Raw genomic sequence first — 22,759 nt, forward strand, 5'->3', positions numbered from 1 at the left:
CATACGAAAATTCGTTAATCTATAAAGAAAGAACGAAGAAATGGCATGATAAAAGAATCAGAAGTTCAAAAGAATTTAAAGAAGGAGACAGAGCTCTTCTTTTCAATTCACGATTCAAGCTATTTCCTGGAAAATTGAAATCAAGATGGTCTGGACCATTCATAGTCAAAAGAGTTTTCCCATACGGAACGATAGAATTAATAAATTCAAATGGGATTGAATTTAAAGTTAATGGTCACAGAGTTAAACATTACATACATGGTCCAATGGAAGTCGACAACGAAGTTAATCACAATTTCGACACCACAGCTAACTAAGTGTGGGGAGAATCAAGTCTTTAAAGGATAATATGTATTTCTGTTAGAGTTAGATTGTCTGTTTTCGTGTAGTTCTCGAAAATGGAACCCGAATGGTCTTTCCCTAGCAGACCCTAAAGAACTAGTCTTCTCCCCCCATTCTGAATTTTTATTTTTTTTAGGTTTTTACGAAATGAAGACTGCCTGTGAACTAAACCATGGTCTAATGCTACACGCTTTGATCACTAAAAGAAATAATGACATACTACCGAGTGAAATAGTATCAGTAATCAGAGAAAGAATGGACGGAGTTAGAAAAGAATCCAGATGCGAAGATAATAAGTTACAATTTGGTAAAGGAAAATCAAAATCCGCAGTGAAAAGAAGAGCACGACACCTAGAACGATGTCACAAATGCGGAAAATGGTCACATGGAGGTAAATGTTCAAATAATCAAACCTATTCAAATACCGAATTTGTTACTTTATGCAGAGACGGACCGTTCATATGTTTAGAAGAAAAGATACTGAATGCTCGAGGTTACGCCTATGTAGCCATGGAAAACCAATTAAACCGACTATCTTATGAATGGGATAGATCATATAACTAAGAAATCTATTTCACAGGTATGTCTGTACAGTTTTTATTTTTATTTTTATTTTTAACCTTTTGATAATAAACGCTAATTTGTTCGCTAAAAAGTATTAAATTGGTATTGAATAAAATTAGGTTTGGCGACCGAAATTATTGATATCATTCAAAAATTTATTACATCACTCCAAAATTTAACGTTTATTCTTAAGGTATAAATATCTTTAATCAATCAAACCAAAATATTTCAAAAATTCGTCATGAGTTAAATTAGGTCTTGGAACCGAAATTACTTTACCGAAAAGAGGGGCGCATATTTTTGATAATATTTGATTGATTAAAGTGGGATAAAAAGACAAAAAGATTTTTAATTTTATTTTTACCATGTTTTTAATCTTAATATTTAAATCTTAAATTAATATTGTAAACTTTGTAAAAACAATATATTTAAAATTGTAAATATTTGAAAAATTAATATAAGTTTGATATGAATTTATAAATTTTTAAATTAAGTTTGGTGTGAATTTTTAATTTTTAAAATATAAATTTTTAATTTTATGCATTTCAAATTTTAAGTTTGGTGTGAATTTTTAATATTAATTTTGAATTTTATATTTAAGTTGTGTGAATTTAAAAACAAAAATTTACTTTATCTCATTAAGTTAAGAATACGATTTTTAAAATTCGTCGTAAGTTGAAGACTAGGTCTTTGAACCGAAATTGCTTTACCCGAGGGAGGGACGAGAACTTTTATTATCATTATTTTTAATCTTATTGAATTAGAGTATGCCAAAAACATTGAAAAAACCCAAAAATCTTAGCTTTTAAAACAATCGCTACAAAAAGACAAATTTTAAAATTTTGTCGAAGGACGGACTAGGACATCGATCCGAAACGACCTCGTCCTAAATAACAAGGGAAACAAAATTTTAAAATTAATTACTTAATTGTTTTAATAAGTTAATGATTTTAAAAAAAAAAAAAAAAACAAACTCCGCGAGTCGCGGAGTTTAAAGGGTGTTTCACCGCGACTCGCGGAGGGACCGAAAATCAGAAAAAAAATAAAAGAGCTGAACGATCAGTTTATGGACACACAACTAAACAACTCAAAAACACAGCAGCGAAAAAACCCCGAAAATACACCCAAAAACACCCCAAAAATTCCAATTTTTAACCGTTAATCACCAAATCTTTTGCTAAAATCATGTTGAGAAGGATGCTATCTAAGAATTACTCAAGAAAAACGGTAAATTTCTACACGTAAACACCATTTAATCCGAAATTTGATGTTCTTGAGCTATTTTTTCCCCAATTTGATTTTGATGCTTTTTAGTGTAATTAGACTTAAATTGTTTATGTATTATGCTTGTATAACCTAGATTGATACTGTTTAACATGATTAGAAGCCTTAAACTTCAAATTTTGAATAATCTAGGGTTTGTGTTCTTGAGCAAATTTGGGGCTTTTTGATATAAACAGGTTATGGCCGATTTTTGTCATGAATTGTTGCTAAAATAAGTAGTGTAACATGTCTAGGTAGTTAAATGATCCAAACTTTGAGCCTAAACATGATTTTGAGAATTAAAGTGGACTTTTTCAAGTCTAAAATTCATGAACTTGATTTTTGAAAGATAATGCCATTTGAGACTTGTTTAATTGCTAGTAATGATTATTATGACATGTTATTTGAGTTGAATGTTTATGAACTTGGCGAACATTTTCGTATATGCTTATTTGAAAAAGTGTAGATTTGATAAAAATGTGAAAATGAGCTTAAGTTTGATATAAATTGATAATGTCATTGTAATTATTTTGATTGATGATTTTGCTGACACTAATGCATATTTGGATGCACAAAAATTGTGTTTGATGTGTTTTGCAGAATGAAAGGGGTGAATCTTCATCCCAAGCCCGCAATGCTCCTGCTGAGAATTTGGAACAACAGGAGGTGGATAACTACTACAAGCAGGATATACCTCATCCAGTCATGACCTTTTCTGATATGCACTTGGAAGAGTTGCACCCGAACCTGAGATTTGACAGACTTTGGATAGATTATCCAAAATATCAAAGGGGTTTGCATACTCTTCATTCCAAGGTTGTTGAGGTACCAAGGGTCATAGAATGGGGACCCTTAGAAGCTGTAGAATTGGCCGGGCCAATTAGGGAATTACTTGTACAGAGGTATGGTAATTCTTCTTTTAATGACTGGGTATGTTTATTCACCATACGTAGACCTGTATATAAAGTATGGTGTGAAGAATTGTTATGTAGTATAGAGTTGAATGATCGGGTATCTAGTTTAACCGATCGTTCTTTTATTAGATTTTTGTTAGGCGGTTCGATGCGCCACATGTCTTTACTGGACATGGCTCAGGCTTTACGTATATATACGCCTGAGGAGTTAGCGTCTGCCGATTGTAGAGGATTGATACTAAACGGTAGAAAGATAGATGAGAATTTTGATACACACGGTGTGCGGAGTCAAATGACAAGCCATCACCGTTTCAAAGGGGGAAATTACTCTTATTTGGATATAGATAGAGCCGAATTAAGAGTGATACATAGGTTTTTAGCTAATTCGATTACACAAAGGGGTAAGAACAAAGAAAAAGTAAATGAACAGGATTTGTTTTACCATATGTGTATTCGAGACCCACAAAGCGCTGTAAGTATACCATATTGTGTGGGTTATTATTTATCAGCTATGGTTCGGGGGATGCGACCGCATAGCATAATAGGAGGTGGTATTTTTATTACTTTGATTGGTGAATATCTCGGTGTGGATATAAGTCGGGGGGGATTATTACTAGAAGAGCCGGAACCCCGCGATACTATAGGTTTAAATGTATACCATGGTGCGAAAGTTTTGAAGAGGCGAAATAACGCCGCAGTACGATACCATGGTAGACATCCACAGGTGGAGAGAAACCAGCAGCAAGGTAATGTAGGAGGGGGGAATGAGATGCAAGAAATGCATAGGTTTATAGCTTCTCAGGAATACGAAAATGCTAGACAGAGAGCATTTGAAGATTGGCAAGTTCATCAGAACCAGATCATAGCTCATTGCCAACATATAGGTAGAAACTATATTCCAACATCGAAACCCATCTTCCCTCCTTGGTCTATAGAGATGCAGCCACCATATCCTACGTATGACCCTGCCGAAGCATTCTATAGCACTTATGGTTATGCCTGGAACCCCTATTGGTACCAATATCATCCTTAGTTTACTTATTATTTTTTTTTTTTTTGTAATTTGTAATTATTAATATGTTTAATACTTTTGTTAATATTGTAATCATTTTTATAATTATCTAACTTTTATTCTTAGATTTTAATAATTTTTGAATGTGGGGTAATATACCAAACTTCAAAAATATGTATATATGTTTGCAGTTTATCTTATGTACACAACAGGGTAAAACAACGCATTTTCAAAGACTGGCATTAAGTTCAGCAAAAGCAACTAATTTTGACGACAAGATGCAAAATATATGTGAAATAACAACAAGACGGAATGAACAAATGATGTGCACCATTTATCATTCAGCAAACAAACTCCAATATATTTGGAAACTTTGGTAAAATTTAATCATTTTCACACAAATCACCCTCAATAATTTAAATTGTTACTGATTTCTTGCAAATGAGGGCATTGCAAGATCTTAAGTGTGGGAAGGGGTTAAATTCTTTCGGATTTTAAAAAATTTTTACTTTATACACTTAGTTACCATTAAAAATACTAGTAAAAGCAGTAGTTGTATTAGAATCTAGTGCTCTCTGATAAAAAAGAACAGCCCTAGTCTTATATACTGACTACCCAATTCTAGTAAAATTTTTCAAAATTTTCAATTAAATGAATTCAAAATCATGTTTATACATATTTATGAACGACAAAACTAGGTTTTAACACCGAAATTATTGTTACCTCGGAAAGGACATAAATTGAGAAACAAACTAAAATGTTAAAATTCATTTAAAATGGAATAGAGGACGATAAAAAGGAAAATAAAAGCCAAGTGTGGGAAAATTTACCAAGTTATCTTAAACATATGTCACATATATCTGTAACAAATAACTGAAAATACTTTTGCTTTGGACTAAACTAAACTGTTTTACCCGATGAAAGAAAAGAAGAGATGGATCTACACGATGAATCAATTCCATCATTAAAAGGAAGTAAAGTCTTCCGAAAAAGACACGCGCTTCTTGATTTAGGTCATGAAGTTGTCGTCCAGACCAGCTGTAGGTTGACGAAAAATCTAGAAAAGTCATCACTAAAATCGGTTGGAAATCCACGGACCTCAGCATTAAACAGGGTCGCCATGTGGTCAGATTTATCCTAACCATGAGAAGGATTTATCTCGTACAATGGGGGGGCACCATGCAAATTAGCTGGATAAGACTAATGAATCAGATCCCCAGAAAGGATAATCTCCTTAAAGATTAAAAATCAGCTTTTAAGACTGATATTACTCAATCCTAGAGATTGACCTTAAAGATTGAGAATTACAAACTCATGGAATTCGATGATATCTAAACTCGAGCTTAAACGAGAAAATATTTTGATCAAAATTATAAACCGATTTGTTTTCTGAAAACCCTATTTTCAATGCGTTCATTACCATTGAACGTAAAATCCTAGGAATTCACCTGGAATTCATTAGGTCACCTGAACCAAATCGGGTGTCAACCGTAAGAACGGTGGTTGCATAGTGGTCAAAGACAGGACCTTGTGCCAGACCGAAAAATTATAAGGGTGAGCTTTACTATTGCTCCTACCAAGGATAGTAATTGCGTCCGACACATTATAGACCATAATTAAAAGCATGTCACGGGACATTGCCTTAACAGTTGCTTGTTCAACCGGACGGTAGTTTACCGAAAGGTAATATACGGGACAAGTAAACTGGACGTGTTGCTTTCCAAATACAAGGTTAGCAAGTGGGTGACACAAAACCGCAAGTTTTGAGCTAAAATTTTCAAATCTAAAACCCACCAAACCCACAAAAATATTTTGCAAACACCGGTAAAGGGTTATCCCGGAAAACTTATCTAGGGTAAAAACTAGATTTAATTTTCAAAAGATCAAATGTTTTCATAAAGATCCAATTTCCTTAATGGATCTAAATTTTTATAGTCATGTGGGACTGTAAACCATATCGTTACTACCATTGTTTATACCGCCGTATAGAAATCACTGATGTACAAAGTGTGAAGAATAAAGAAGTTATTCTAGTATTTCAAAACGATATTGCTTGAGGACAAGCAACGCTCAAGTGTGGGAATATTTGATAATGCTAAAAACGAACATATATTTCATAGCATTATTCCTCAAGAAAGACAAGCTTTTAGTTGCAATTGTTCTATTTACAAGTGATAATCGTTTAAATAATAAAAGGTGAAGACAAAAGACAGATTCGACGAATTGAAGACGCAAACGACCAAAAAGCTCAAAAGAACAAAAGACAATCAAAGAGGTTCCAATTATTGATAAGAAACGTCTCGAAATCACAAGAGTACAAGATTCAAAATGCAAAGTACAAAATATAAAATTGTACGCAAGGACGTTCGAAAATCCGGAACCGGGACTAGAGTCAACTCTTAACGCTCGACGCAACGGACTAAAAATTACAAGTTAACTATGTATATAAATATAATATAATATATAATTAATTATATTAATTATATATATATTATATATATATATTATAAAACCGTCGGCAGAGAAAGACTCCAAGGGTGTGAGCTGTAAATACATTCTCCGCGACTCGCGGAGTTTGAAGGCAAAATTCACCGCGAGTCGCGGAGCCCCAAAAAACGAAAATCCCTATAAAGCCAACCGAATTCTGATCACAATTCATAATCTATCTTTTTCTTCTCTTATCATACGTAAAATTTATATATATATATATATATAATTTATATTTTAATTTTAATTATAATTCTAATAATAAGGGTATGTTAGCGAATGTTGTAAGGGTGTAAGTCGAAATTCTGTCCGTGTAACGCTACGCTATTTTTAATCATTGTAAGTTATGTTCAACCTTTTTATATTAATGTCTCGTAGCTAAGTTATTATTATGCTTATTTAAAACGAAGTAATCATGATGTTGGGCTAATTACTAAAATTGGGTAATTGGGCTTTGTACCATAATTGGGGTTTGGACAAAAGAACGACACTTGTGGAAATTAGACTATGGGCTATTAATGGGCTTTATATTTGTTTAACTAAATGAAAGTTTGTTAATGTTAATATAAAGATTTACAATTGGGCGTCCCTATAAATTACCATATACACTCGATCGGACACGATGGGCGGGGTATTTATATGTACGAATAATCGTTCATTTAACCGGACACGGGAATGGATTAATAGCCACTAGAATAATTAAAACAGGGGTGAATTACATTCAAGGGTAATTGGTGTAATTGTTAACAAAGTAGTAAAACCTTGGTTTACACGCAGTCGATAACCTGGTGTATTCATTAAACAAAGTATTAAAACCTTGTTACAATTCGAATCCCCAATTAGTTGGAATATTTAACTTCGGGTATAATAATAATTTGACGAGGACACTCGCACTTTATATTTATGACTGATAGACTGTTATGGACAAAAACTAGACGGACATATTAAATAATCCAGGACAAAGGACAATTAACCCATGGGCATAAAACTAAAATCAACACGTCAAACATCATGATTACGGAAGTTTAAATAAGCATAATTCTTTTATTTCATATTTAATTTCCTTTATTTTATATTTAATTGCACTTCTAATTATCGCATTTTTATTTATTGTTATTTAATCGCACTTTTAATTATCGTACTTTTTAATTATCGCAATTTTATTTTATCGCACTTTTATTATTCGCAATTTCATTATCGTTATTTACTTTACGCTTTAAATTAAGTCTTTTATTTATTTAATATTTTACATTAGGTTTTAACTGCGACTAAAGTTTTAAAATCGACAAACCGGTCATTAAACGGTAAAAACCCCCCTTTATAATAATAATATTACTTATATATATGTTTGTATTTTTAATATAGCGTTGAGCTTTGTTTAAAGATTTCCCTGTGGAACGAACCGGATTTACTAAAAACTACACTACTGTACGATTAGGTACACTGCCTATAAGTGTTGTAGCAAGGTTTAAGTATATCCATTCTATAAATAAATAAATATCTTGTGTAAAATTGTATCGTATTTAATAGTTTTTCCTAGTAAAATATAAACTATTTCATATACACCTCGCATAACATCACTCTTTCAACTCATTTTCAACCTTAGTGGTCACATGATCAGCATGCCATTTTTCTTTCATTTCCGCATATGCCTTAGTTAAATTATCTATTGTTACCTTAGATTCAGCACATTTAACACATTCAACAACAGTAGATGGATCAGAAGATACCTGTTGAGCATTATTTGATGAGGAAGTCTCAGCCATAAATGCAAAGAAATCTGTCTTCTTCCTATCATCGAGCTCATCTTCTAATTCTGACGAGTCTGTAAGAAACTCTGAAGTATCAGCATCTTTTCCCAAATGAATCTGCTTAAGTTTATCCCATATATTCTTAGCTCTTGTCAAACTAGAAACCTTTTCAAGATCACTAGCTGATAAGCACATCTTCAATAAGTCAACTGCTTGATTGTTCAATGCTTCAAAATCAGTTTGATCTGTCCCAATATGATCAGCTTTATCTTCAACCTCTGATTCTGACGTCTTATCTGAATCATCAATTTCTGAATTTACACTCTTGAGATCTGAACCTTCACCCAAAAGAACTAACATCTCCAATTCAACAGCAATCATTCTACCCCATTCGTCTAATTTCTTATCAGCATCAACCAATGTTTCTTCACTATGATCTGCTTCTAGACTGTCTTCAAACACTGAGGTATCACCATACTTATCCTTCCAACTGTTGAAGTAGTAGTCCTCTGATGATGTTGGTGAGACACTTCCAGATTTAGGTGTACGAGGAACTGAATCACGTGCCTTTTTGAATTTGCTCACAACTTGTTTCTGAACCTTCTCTTTTCGAATGGTTCTTGACAATTCTTCAGCTCTTTCAGCACGAGCAGTCAGCTTCTCAATTAAACTCTAACCAGTGACACAATCTTCTTCTACTTCAAAAATCTTAGCCATGTTAGCCTTAGGTTGTTGATCAGCTATATTTAACTTCATAGACCAATCATCATCGTCTCCATGAATGACAACCAAAGCTTTGTTTGGACTTTCAACTGTTTCTGCCTCATTTACTTTATCAGTAATGTAGATCTCGCGTTTAGTTGAATGAATCTGAGAACTATAGTCCTGATTCTTGAATGGATTACGATTACCCTGCTTCTTTTGTTTCGTACACTGTCTTGAAAAGTGACCTAATTCTCCACAGTTGTAACAAGTAACAGAATTCATATAAAAACCCAGTTTTGTATCCTTGGTTAGACTGATCGGTTTTCCAGTTCGCTCTTCGTAATCTTTTGCTCGTCTCACAAGATTTGCCATACCCTACATAATATCCATCTTTTCTGCTTCATCTTTATCAAGTTGATGATAATCTTTGGTTGTTAGATGAATGTTGCCCACACGACCATCAAGATAACTATCATAAGAGTTTACCATGCTAGATAGCAAAGCTATATCTTCACTTATCTTTTCTTTCCCAGCATTCCTGATGTTTTCAATCTTAAGTGCAGAAAGAACATCTGATGCAGTCGGTGTAGACGTCTCTGTAGTATTGGAAGTAGGCTGTAATTGAGTATTGAGAGAACATGGTGAAACTTGTGGTGGATACGAAGTTTGTTAAATAGGTGCACTGCTTACATTCAAACCATACATATTCTGATTGTTCGTAGCGAAAGCTGTTTGAAATGGTGCATGAGCCGACTTAGGCGGTGTATAACCATTTGGACAATACATTTTCGTGTCTTGAACTTGTTTAGACCTCTTCACTTTGTTTAACAACTCTAGTTATTCTTCTTGAAGTCTTGAAATAAACGAGTTTACTGTAGCAGTAGCTAATTCTCCACTGGTTTTCATAGTCAATACGAAACCATTCCATTCTAACGGTAATGCTCCAGCTAGACATGTTACTTTGTCTTTCTCTTCAATGGTTACATCATGCTTATGTATTTCAGCTAGCAAATGACGATATCTTTCAACCAATTCTGTAATGGACTCTCCAACTTGCCAGTGAAAACGATCAAACTCAGCTTTCAATTCTAAACCTTTTCTGGTTCTGTAAGACGAATTCCCTTCAATGAAAGTACGAAGTGCTTCCCATATCTTGAACGAATTGTCATGACACAGAAATTGATGGAATATCAGACCATCAAGAGCACTTGTCAAGTTACAGTACATCTTCTTCTCTAAATTATATTCTTCAAGCTCTTCTGAAGGCATATTATGTAACGTATACAATTCATTTGTAACAGGTGAACGTGGCCATTGAAATTCAGTTTCAATATACTTCCAAAGCTTCGTGTCCTGACCAGCAGACCAAATCTTAAATCTTGACTTCCAAGTGGAATAGTTATCCATATTCAATAACCTTGGACATTTCGTACCACTTCCTGATTCACTCTCAGCGAGGAGTAATCGTTGAGTCATACTCGTAATGCTCTGGACTAACGGTGCAGCCAACGCGTAGTCATTTGAATTAAACATGTTGAAAAACTTTTAACAAAGATCAGACGTGATATCACTCGTACGTGTGATAGTATCAACCGTATGTGTGAAAGTATCAACCGTACATGTCACAGACTCAGACGTACGTGTCACTACTTATCCAATAAAATCAAACACTAATTCTTAGACGTGCAAGTGATAATCAACCGTATGATTACTCGTACGTGTCACCGTCAAACGCCTGATCACTCGTGTGATCAGACTTATCACTTAACCTCAAAAGTTTATGCTAATCTGTGTGTGTGAGCTCACGAGTGACGATTAACCGTGTGGTCAACCGTGCGTGTGATCAAGAAATTTTGACCCACTCGTGTGAACTGCTGTTCAGCTCAAATCACCCAAAAACCCTAAAAATTGATGCTAAACCTCAATTTCTTCGTCAAATAGCTAGATTAGCACTAAACAAACATAAACACACTCTAATTACAATTACACATGTAAAAATGATTCCTTTTTGATTAAAATCACTTTTATCTCAAAAACCCAAAAAATAAACCCTTTAATCACCAAAAATCACTTGATGATGTTGAAATCACAACCTATGCTCTGATACCAATGATGAAACATGACTAGGAACTTCGAGATCAACAGGTTTAATTCACACAATGGCGGAATTAGTGAATCAAACCAATCAAAGTGAATATGGGAAGCTTTTTGGGATTAAATTAGTCAAACCAAAACAAGGATTGTGATTAGATTAATGCCTAGAGCTATTATTCACTACCTAGAGTGATTTGGGTTGAGAGAGAATCAGATCAGGTGAACCAGATCTGAGTGATTGTGTGTGAGAGAGGCTTAACCTAAAATGAAGAACATAAACCTTTAAATACCTCAGCTGTTGACTCAACCGTACGTGTCATCCATCACTCGTACGAGTTGGCCTCATCGGCCGTACGGTTAATCACTCACTCGTGTCTTCTCATTTAGGTTATAATAGTGACTTAGTTCAGCATCAACCGTGCGTATGAGCCTGTCAACCGTACGAGTGATGCTTCACTCGTACGTCTGACTAAGTCTAACATAGTCAAACATCCAAATCTCGTTCCTGTAGTTCCTGTAACCATATAAAAACACAGATAGGATAATAACGAGCGATCATGGTATCTTGTAAACTGTTGCACCTGCAATGGACGTGGGTAGATGTCTAGGGACTTGCATAAAATGCATCAACAGTGGTATATATAGACATATATATATGGTTGACATAAGATTATGATGAGTAAGTATCTCACTAAATATATTAACAATGTGTGATATACATAAGAAATGAGATTACTAAGTTAAGAAACTCGAAATGATATATATAACGATTATCGTTATGATAACGTCTACTAAATACATATGTATCATATTAAGATATTAATACACTATATTTAACATGATAAAATGATATTTAAATATATCATTAAGTGTGTTAACAATGAACTACATATGTAAAAATAAGACTACTAACTCAAGAATTACGAAACGAGACTTATATGTAACGATTATCGTTGTAACGACATTTAAATGTATATATATCATATTAAGATATATTAATATATCATAATATCATGATAATATAATAATTTAACATCTCATTAGATATAATAAACATTGGGTTAACAACATTTAACAAGATCGTTAACTTAAAGGTTTCAAATCAACATTTACATGTAACGACTAACGATGACTTAACGACTCAGTTAAAATGTATATACATGTAGTGTTTTAATATGTATTCATACACTTTTGAAAGACTTCAAGACACTTATCAAAATACTTCTACTTAACAAAAATGCTTGCAATTACATCCTCATTCAGTTTCATCAACAATTCTACTCGTATGCACCTGTATTCGTACTCGTACAATACATAGCTTTTAGATGTATGTACTATTGGTATATACACTCTAATGATCAGCTCTTAGCAGCCCATGTGAGTCACCTAACACATGTGGGAACCATCATTTGGAAACTAGCATGAAATATCTCATAAAATTACAAAAATATGAGTAATCATTCACGACTTATTTACATGAAAACAAAATTACACATCCTTTATATCTAATCCATATACCAACGACTAAAAACACCTACAAACACTTTCATTCTTCAATTTTCTTCATCTAAGTGATCTCTCTCAAGTTCTATCTTCAAGTTCTAAGTGTTCTTCATAAATTCTATAAGTTCTAGTTTCATAAAATCAAGAATACTTCCAAGTTTGCTAGCTTACTTCCAATCTTGTAAAGTGATCATCCAACTTCAAGAAATTTTTCTTATTTAAAGTAAGATATCTTTCTAATACAAGGTAATACTCATATTCAAACTTTGATTCAATTTCTATAACTATAACAATCTTATTTCGAGTGGAAATCTTACTTGAACTTGTTTTCGTGTCATGATTCTGCTTAGAGAACTTTCAAGCCATCCAAGGATCCTTTGAAGCTAGATCCATTTTTTTCATTTTCAGTAGTTTTATCCAGAAAACTTGAGGTAGTAATGATGTTCATAACATCATTCGATTCATACATATAAAGCTATCTTATTCGAAGGTTTAAACTTGAAATCACTAGAACATAGTTTAGTTAATTCTAAACTTGTTTGCAAACAAAAGTTAATCCTTCTAACTTGACTTTTAAAATCAACTAAACACATGTTATATATCTATATGATATGCTAACTTAATGATTTAAAATCGAAAAACACGAAAAACACCGTAAAACCGGATATACGCCGTTGTAGTAACACCGCGGGCTGTTTTGGGTTAGTTAATTAAAAACTATGATAAATTTTGATTTAAAAGTTGTTCTTCTGGGAAAATGATTTTTCTTATGAACATGAAACTATATCCAAAAATCATGGTTAAACTCAAAGTGGAAGTATGTTTTCCAAAATGGTCATCTAGACATCGTTCTTTCGACTAAAATGACTACCTTTACAAAAAAGACTTGTAACCTATAATTCTGACTATAAACTTATACTTTTTCTGTATATATTCATAAACTTAAGTTCAATATGAAACCATAGCAATTGGATTCACTCAAAACGGATTTAAAACGAAGAAGTTATGGGTAAAACAAGATTGGATATTTTTGATCTTTTTAGCTACGGGAAATGTTTAACAAATCTATACAAATCATATCCTAGCTAACTTATATTATATTATACATATATTATGTAATCTTGGGATACCATAGACACGTATGCAAATGTTTTGACATATCATATCGACCCATGTATATATATTATTTGGAACAACCATAGACACTCTATATGCAGTAATGTTGGAGTTAGCTATACAGGGTTGAGATTGATTCCAAAAATATATATACTTTGAGTTGTGATCTAGCCTTAGATGTGTATACACTGGGTCGTGGATTGATTCAAGATAATATATATCGATTTATTTCTGTACATCTAATTATGGACAACTAGTTGTAGGTTACTAACAAGGACAGCTGACTTAATAAACTTAAAATAGTAAAACGTATTAAAAATGTTATAAATATATTTTGAACATACTTTGATATATATGTACATATTTGTTATAGGTTCATGAATCGACCAGTGGCCAAGTCTTACTTCCCGACGAAGTAAAAATCTGTGAAAGTGAGTTATAGTCCCACTTTTAAAATCTAATATTTTTGGGATGAGAATACATGCAGGTTTTATAAATGATTTACAAAATAGACACAAGTACGTGAAACTACATTCTATGGTTGAATTATCGAAATCGAATATGCCCATTTTATTAAGTCTGGTAATCTAAGAATTAGAGAACAGACACCCTAATTGACATGAATCCTAAAGATAGATCTATTGGGCCTAACAAACCCCATCCAAAGTACCGGATGCTTTAGTACTTCGAAATTTATATCATATCCGAAGGGTGTCCCGGAATGATGGGGATATTCTTATATATGCATCTTGTTAATGTCGGTTACCAGGTGTTCACCATATGAATGATTTTTATCTCTATGTATGGGATGTATATTGAAATATGAAATCTTGTGGTCTATTGTTACGATTTGATATATATAGGTTAAACCTATAACTCACCAACATTTTTGTTGACGTTTAAAGCATGTTTATTCTCAGGTGAATACTAAGAGCTTCCGCTGTTGCATACTAAAATAAGGACAAGATTTGGAGTCCATGTTTGTATGATGTTGTGTAAAAACTGCATTCAAGAAACATATGTCGATGTAATATATTTCTATTGTAAACCATTATGTAATGGTCGTGTGTAAACAGTATATTTTAGATTATCATTATTTAATAATCTACGTAATGCTTTTGAAACCTTTATTGATAAAATAAAGGTTATGGTTGTTTTAAAAATGAATGCAGTCTTTGAAAAACGTCTCATATAGAGGTCAAAACCTCGCAACAAAATCAATTAATATGGAACGTTTATAATCAATATGAACGGGACATTTCAGAAACCACCAAGAAGATTGTCCAAATTCAAGCAAGACTCAAGACGGCCCGTGATCGTCAAAAGAGTTACGCCGACCTTAAACGTGGAGATCGTGAATTCCAAATCAGCAACCGCGTTATGTTGAAAGTTGCACCTTGGAAAGGTGTAATCCGTTTCGGAAAGCGTGGGAAGTTGAATCCGCGATATATTGGTCCTTTCGAGATCTTAGAGCGTATTGGACCCGTTACTTACCGTTTGGATCTTCCGACCCAATTGAGCTCCGTTCATCCTACTCTTCACGTGTCGAATTTGAAGAAGTGTCTTGCTGAACCAGAACTCATCATACCTCTCGAGGAGCTTATGATTGATGACAAACTTCATTTCGTGGAAGAACCTGTCAAAATTATGGACCGTGAGGTCAAAACCATGAAACGCAATAAGATTCCGATAATCCGAGTCCGATGGAATGCAAAACGAGGACCTGGGTTTACTTGGGAATGAGAGGATCAAATGATGCAAAAGTATCCTCACCTCTTCCCGACTCTACCGTCTACCTCAGCTTAAAATTTCGGGACGAAATTTTCATTAACAGGTGGGTAATGTAACGACCCGACTTTTTCGACTTGCTTTTGTGCTTTGTGCTTTCTGCGAAACTGCGTATTTATGTGTACTGAACTATATTATGCTCTGGGAACTTCCTACATGTTGATTACTTTCGTTTATATGTTAAAAAGTATCATTAAGTACGTACGATACTTAACTTAACCCCCAGAATTCTTTAGGACCGTTAGTGTTACTTGACGTTTTTAACGAACTGCGTACTGCGTACACATTTAACTTTTGTCATAATCGGAATATTATGACTACAAAATACTAATTGTTATTTTATAATAACGATTACTTGGGCTTTTGGATGCTTAATTACGCTTAGTAATTTACTATAGCACACTAGTTAGTCTCGTTGGACTTTCTACCTTATTGGACCTTAGCCCACCCTACACTAGTTAGTGGACTATTTAATTTGCCCAATTATAAATAACTAGTGACCCATTAATAAGTAAGATAAATGCTAATTTATTAGAGGGAACATACTAGCGTTTTTGTCAAGTATTATCCTTAATGTTGCATGGGATCCTAACATAAGCACCAACTTTAGACAACCATTAACCAAAAAGTGAAAAAGGTGTCCCCCTTGTCCCCTTGGAAACCCACAGCCACCACCACCCACCCTCACCCTCACCAGCTATAAATACAAGCCTTATTCCATTCATTTTACACTTGCTCTCATTTGCATTTTACACACACTTACTCTCTAATTCTTTCTCTAGTCTTTCTCTCTCTAAAAAGTGTAAGTATTTGATTTTTCTTCTACTTCTTCTTCCCTTCACTTTCACGAAATCATCATCATCATCAAAGGGTCTAGTTTTTTAGCTTTGATCTTGATTATATCTTGTAGATTCAAACATGGATTTGAATCCTTCAAGAACATGGAAGATTCAAGCTTTCTAGCTTTGAATCTTCACCTATTTTGTAGATCTAAATCTTTTAGCTTTAATCTTGTTATTTTTTTATAAAGATTCAAACTTGTGTTTGTAATCTTCATGTAACTTAAAGATCCAAGCTTTATGCTTTAAGATCTTTATGAACAACCAAGATACAAGCTTTCTAGCTTTGAATCTTCATATCTTTTGTTGTATCTAAGTTTTCTAACTTATGATCTCATTACTTTGTTATAAAGATCAAAACTTGTGTTTATGGTCTTCATGTAACTTAAAGATCTAAGCTTTATGCTTCAAGATCTTCAAGAACACCAAAGATTCAAGCTTTCTTGCTTTGTAATCTTATAACTTGTGTGAAAAGGATCCAAGCTCTCTAGCTTAGGGTTCCATCACTTCATTTGATTAAGATTGTGTTCATATTTGTTTGATTGAAGTAAAGTTTGTAGCTTTAATTGTAAATAGAACTTGTAATTGTGTTAAGACTAAGGATATGATGTAACCTTGGTTCATCATCCATCTAAGACTCTTAAATGAGTTGTGTTCTTACTTGGTCTTAACATATTGTGTGTTTATATTTGAATCTTGGTCAAGGTGATGCTAACCCATCAAAGAGTTGTACACTTGAAGCTTACAAGCATCAAGGATGAGAACCGTGATGAGCATCAAGCTCCAAGAACCCCCACAGAAGCACTTGTTTACTGTTTTTGGGATCTGATCAGATTCCTAGACTTCTGGAAAATATATTTTCAGTTAGTTCATTTCAAGTAGATGACTTTTCGTTTAGGCCTCGTCTTAATCCGATATACGGTTTAGGATTTATAGCCCTCCGAAAGTCACTACGCATTTGTAACGTTGAGCTGAAATTTCTGAACTACTCGTACTTAAACCATCGCCACGGTCAAACGAAGATGAGTTAGGTTCTGAAAATTGGTCAACGGTTAGAGGACTCACATACGGAGCCATAGCCACTGACTACCCGTCTTTTCGTTTTGTATAGAGGTCGTAGCAGCTGACCGAAGTCAGCCTATAGTTTCGATCTCGCCAAGTGTTTGACATCCCTGTGAGTTATATAACGCCTATTGTTTCGATCTCTATTCTTGTCAAACTTACTTAGCTTTTATGATGATGAATGATGATGATGATGATGATGACACTTAAACTTAATTTATACACTTTTAAACCTTTGGGAACAACATACTGACCTAGTGACCTTTGACTTAGGTTGACGACCTTTCGGACCGACTTACTACTTGCATACTTTCATTATCGACTTTACCGCTTTTATCACTGTGATTTATAGCTTTCCTTTTTACTTATACTATTTTCGGGACTGAGAATACATGCGCTTTTTATGTTTTACTTATTTGACACGAGTACTTAAACTTTACATATGTGTGGGTTATATAACGGCATAAAGATTCCCCTTAGCACGGTAATGTTTAATCATTGGTTTTGAACCGGTGAACGCGAATATTAGATATGGATCCATAGGGTTTGACATCCCCACTCGGGCTAGTCGCGCTAGCATTTAACGGGTGTTTGATACTTCGAGGACATACGTATAACAACCCTCATTTTTCCATTTTGAAATTTCCAAATTTTCCCTTAAGGTTTCATTGTCTTATTCAGTATATTATTAGGGTTGTTATTCGAGTAATTAATACTAAAACCCTGATATTATTTAAAACCCTAAACCTAACCCTACCTATTAACTACTAAACCCTAATCTCATTTAATATGAATATTAAATCCTAACCACAATACTAAATAAATAATATGAATGATATGTCATAAATTAAAATGTGACAATATTTATAAGATTTAAACAAATAAGAATTTATATAAACTAACTAGAACCAAATCAACAAGTAATAAAAGTTAGGGACTAATAATTTAATAAAATGTAATTTAAATAAATGTTACCCTAAATTTTAATAATAATAATAATAATAATAATAATAATAATAATAATAACAATAATAAAAAAAAATTATATAAAATGCATAATTAAATAAATAATGCCGGTTCAAAAAAAAAATATAAATAACATGTATCAACAATAAAAATCGGCTGCATGGTTATTGAGGGGAATTAGACTTAATCCTTAATCTTTCTTATCCTAATTAAACTCAAACTAATATCCTTATATAAACCCTCATGATAATCATTAAACTCACCATCTCATAAACTGCAAATTTAATCGACTAATATCTTCCTGCTTCCCTCTATTTTTCTGTCTGTCGACAACTTCCAGTCCAGCCTGCTATTCCCTCTTTTTGTCGACTAGATAAATACTCAAAACACCCTCTTGCAATCGACTAAAGTACCTGCTATTCTCCTACTGTCTTCTCCTGCAAAACAGCTCACTAAATCGACACTAATTGCTGTTGTACCTGCTGTGTTTGTCGAGCCAAAAACAGTCCAAGAACCACCCTAAGTTGCTGCTCGTTCTTGCTGTTGAGCTACTACTTCTGCGTGTTTAAACAGGCCCAAGAAACCTTTGGATTGGGTCGAATTATTCCTGTGAATTCCTGCTGTGCTGCTGCTAATTTCTATCAAACCTGAAACAGACCCAATTGGGTCGTGATTGTTCTGTTGGATTCTGATTTCTGTTCAGCCCCAAGAACAAGTCCAAGAAGTCTTTCTTTGTTGCTGCTAAATCTGGTATACCTGCAGTCTGTTTCTGTCGGGTTTATTCTGACCCAAAAGACCCCAACTGGGTCATGATCTTGCTGTTGCTGCAGCCCACTTGCTTCTATTTCTATTTCATACCAGACCCATCACCAGCCCTACTCTCAATCTTGCATAAGGTAGCCCTTTGAACTCAAGTTAATCTCACTTAAATCTCTTGGATAATAATTACATGTACTAAGAAAAAGTCTATGATTTTATGTTGAGTCTAGACATAATCTATAATGAATAATGATAAGAATTGGATCAAGTATTATAATTAGTTATTAATAAGTAGTTATGATTTTATGTAGGAATATGGATAATGAGATAAGTAGGTTAAATTGTAAGGATTATGTTAATATTAAGGTTAATACAAATATGAGGTTTATTATTTTATGTAGGTGAAAAGGTTAAAAGATATAATTAAAATATTATGAATATGAACTTGTTATTATGATAATAAGATGAATTGAGGAGGTTAAGAAGAATTGATAAAAGTAGATTAATGAAATTTAGTTGTTAATAATGTAAATAAAGATTTGGATTTGATAAGAGGTTAGTATGATTATGAAGTAATAATAAGTAGATAATGAATAAGAATTGATTATAATTATTATGATTAGGGTTAGAGAAGATGATTGAAATAGATAAAGATTTTGATTGAAAAGTTTAGGTTAATGAACATGGTTAGATGGAATGTTAAAAAAGTTATGATTTTATGTGATTAAAAGATAATGAAGGTTATGAATAATTATTAGGCTCGTGATCTTATGTGAATGTTATTAGGTTTATGAAAAAAGTTAATGATTATGGATTAGTAAAGTATTTATAGTCATGGGGTACGTGCATGCATGCATGCATGCATACGTATGTATGTACATGTATATATTATAGATGTATGTGTGTGTATATATGCAAGTATATACATACGTGTATATGTATGTGTATATATGTATATATGTGTACGTGTGTGTGTGTGTATGAATGTGTAATATGTAAGTTATGTTAAGTTAGTAAACATAGTAATAAAAAGTAATGAGTATACATATATATGTAGGTATCACCTTACACTTATATATATGTAACACCTACATCTAATATATATATGTACCATATAGTTATGAACATACATGTATAATAATAATAAAGAGGATATATATATATATATATATATATATATATATATATATATATATATATATATATATATATATATATATATATATATATATATATATATATATATATATATATATATATATATATGTATGTATGTATCACATAGGTATAGTTGTACACGTAACGTATAATGATAGGTTTACATAACAGTTGAATAATTAAAAACTAATAATACTATTATTAGTATCATCTATACACCTAATTATAAAGTAATACTTAATAACACTAAGTATACTATCACTCATATATATATATATAATTAAATAAGTACATTAACAACTTTTCTCGAGAAAGGTCACTGTTAATATAGTTTACTATATTAATAAACAAACTTTATGTCTATTAGACATTAACTAATCGAACATAATATCTCTAGGTTGAGATCTCCGTGTTCAACACTCTGATCATATAACTTGCGTGGAATATCTATCTGCTATTAAGGTGAACTTCATAGCCCCTCTTTTTACTATTTCTTAACTGTTTTATAACTTTGGGGTGAGACACATGCTTGCTTTTAAACTGTTTTACGCTTAGACACAAGTACTCAAACTTTCTTTAGATTAGTTCAAACTGTTGCTAACATGCTTTTATTCATGCTTAATCCCTACCATGATATCGTTAATTGCTACGTATAAAGGCAAGCTTAGTTATTGTGATAGCGCTATTGAGGGTGACGTCTCTATCCGGATGATCGCTGGTCAATGGATACATAATAACGATGAACGACACGAACGTGATGTGTTTAGGGTAACTAATGGTTAGTATCGATATCATATACACCAGCACTACTACCGGACTAATTAAACTGCTTATTTAAATCTTGTGGTCTAAAACTTATTATAATTATCAAACCTATGTTGTTCACTCAACCATTTTGGTTGACACTTTAAGCATGTTTTGTCTCAGGTGAAGATTGCTAAAGATTATTTGCTATTTGGACTTTGCTGCTTTTGGAGTCCGCATTTATACAATCATGTTATTACATTAGAGCATTAAAGTTTACAATTGTAATGACTTAACACTTTCCGTTGCTTTAATACATTGATTATCAAATAAAACGTCTCATATAGAGTCGTTCTCATTTATACATACTTGTGTTGTGATATTGTGAAGTCATATTTCTCCGGCCCTATTTGGGGGTATGACAGAGTGGTATCAGATCCAGGTTGTTATAGAGAACCAGGATTGCATATTATGTGTGCCTTATGTGCTAGTTAGGTGCCTTAGCAATCTATAGGACTATAACCTTTCCTGCCTTATCTTGAAGTGTAATCCTCATATCTTTGATTGCCTTACTATGCCCCCTTATATCCCTACCGTCATACCATGCCTTAGAATCTAGTTAGTACTCCTTCTCTAAGATGTCTAGTCATCACCCAGTCATCGTATTGGACACCGAAGGATCCGACACTAAAGGATCTATCTGCACGCCCAATTACTCACTTGTTTCACCACCATTATCACTAACTAACCCATACTACCTTTTCTTATTCATTGGTGTTGCTACCTAGTGCACCATAAACTCTTCAACTAATACTATTTTTGTGTATTGAAGATCCATGGCAACTCGTGGCGCTAACACTCTTCCAAATGTCACTTTGACACCCGCACAATTTCAAAAACTGCTTGCTGCCGCTCAAGGCAACAATAACCAAGGGAATCCACCTACATCATGTACCTACAAGGAGTTCATGAACTATAAGCCTCCATCCTTCAATGGGAATGAGGAAGCAGTCGAGTTAACTCATTGGTTTGAAAAAGTCGAATCAATCTTTCATATCTGTAACTGTGCTGAAGCCGACAAGGTGAAGTATTCCACTCACACACTAGGTGGCCTTGCCTTGACTTGGTGGAACGCTTATGCCCAAACTATGGGGCTAGATGCTGCTAATGCTATTCCATGGGCCGTTGTGAAAAGAATGATGAAAGATAAGTTTTGCCCAAGGAATCAAATTCAAAGGCTAGAAGTGGAGTTTTGGGAATTGAAGGTCATTGGTACTAACATTGAAGCTTATACCAACAGGTTTATAGAGTTGGTTTCTCTGTGCCCGGATATGGTACCAACTGAACAAAAGAAGATCGAGCGATACATAGAAGGTCTTCCTGATGAGATTCAAGGAAACGTAATTGCTGCTAGTAAGGAGACTTTAGATGCAGTGATACTTATGTCTCAAAATTTGATGATGGATAAGAGGAGAAAGGTCGCGGCTAATAAACAAGTTTAGGCTAAGTCTAGTGAGGGTGAGAGAAAGTTTGAACCATCTCAAGGTTCAAGCCAAGGTTCAAACAAGAAAGCTGCTGATAATTCTAGAGGTGGTTATGCTTGGACAAGACCAAAGTGTAATCGTTGTGATAGACATCATTATGGGAAGTGTTTGGCTGAGTGCACTAAGTGTAAAAAGGTGGGTCATATTG

The sequence above is a fragment of the Rutidosis leptorrhynchoides genome, chromosome 11 (genome assembly GCF_046630445.1).
Source record: "Rutidosis leptorrhynchoides isolate AG116_Rl617_1_P2 chromosome 11, CSIRO_AGI_Rlap_v1, whole genome shotgun sequence".
NCBI lineage: Eukaryota > Viridiplantae > Streptophyta > Magnoliopsida > Asterales > Asteraceae > Rutidosis > Rutidosis leptorrhynchoides.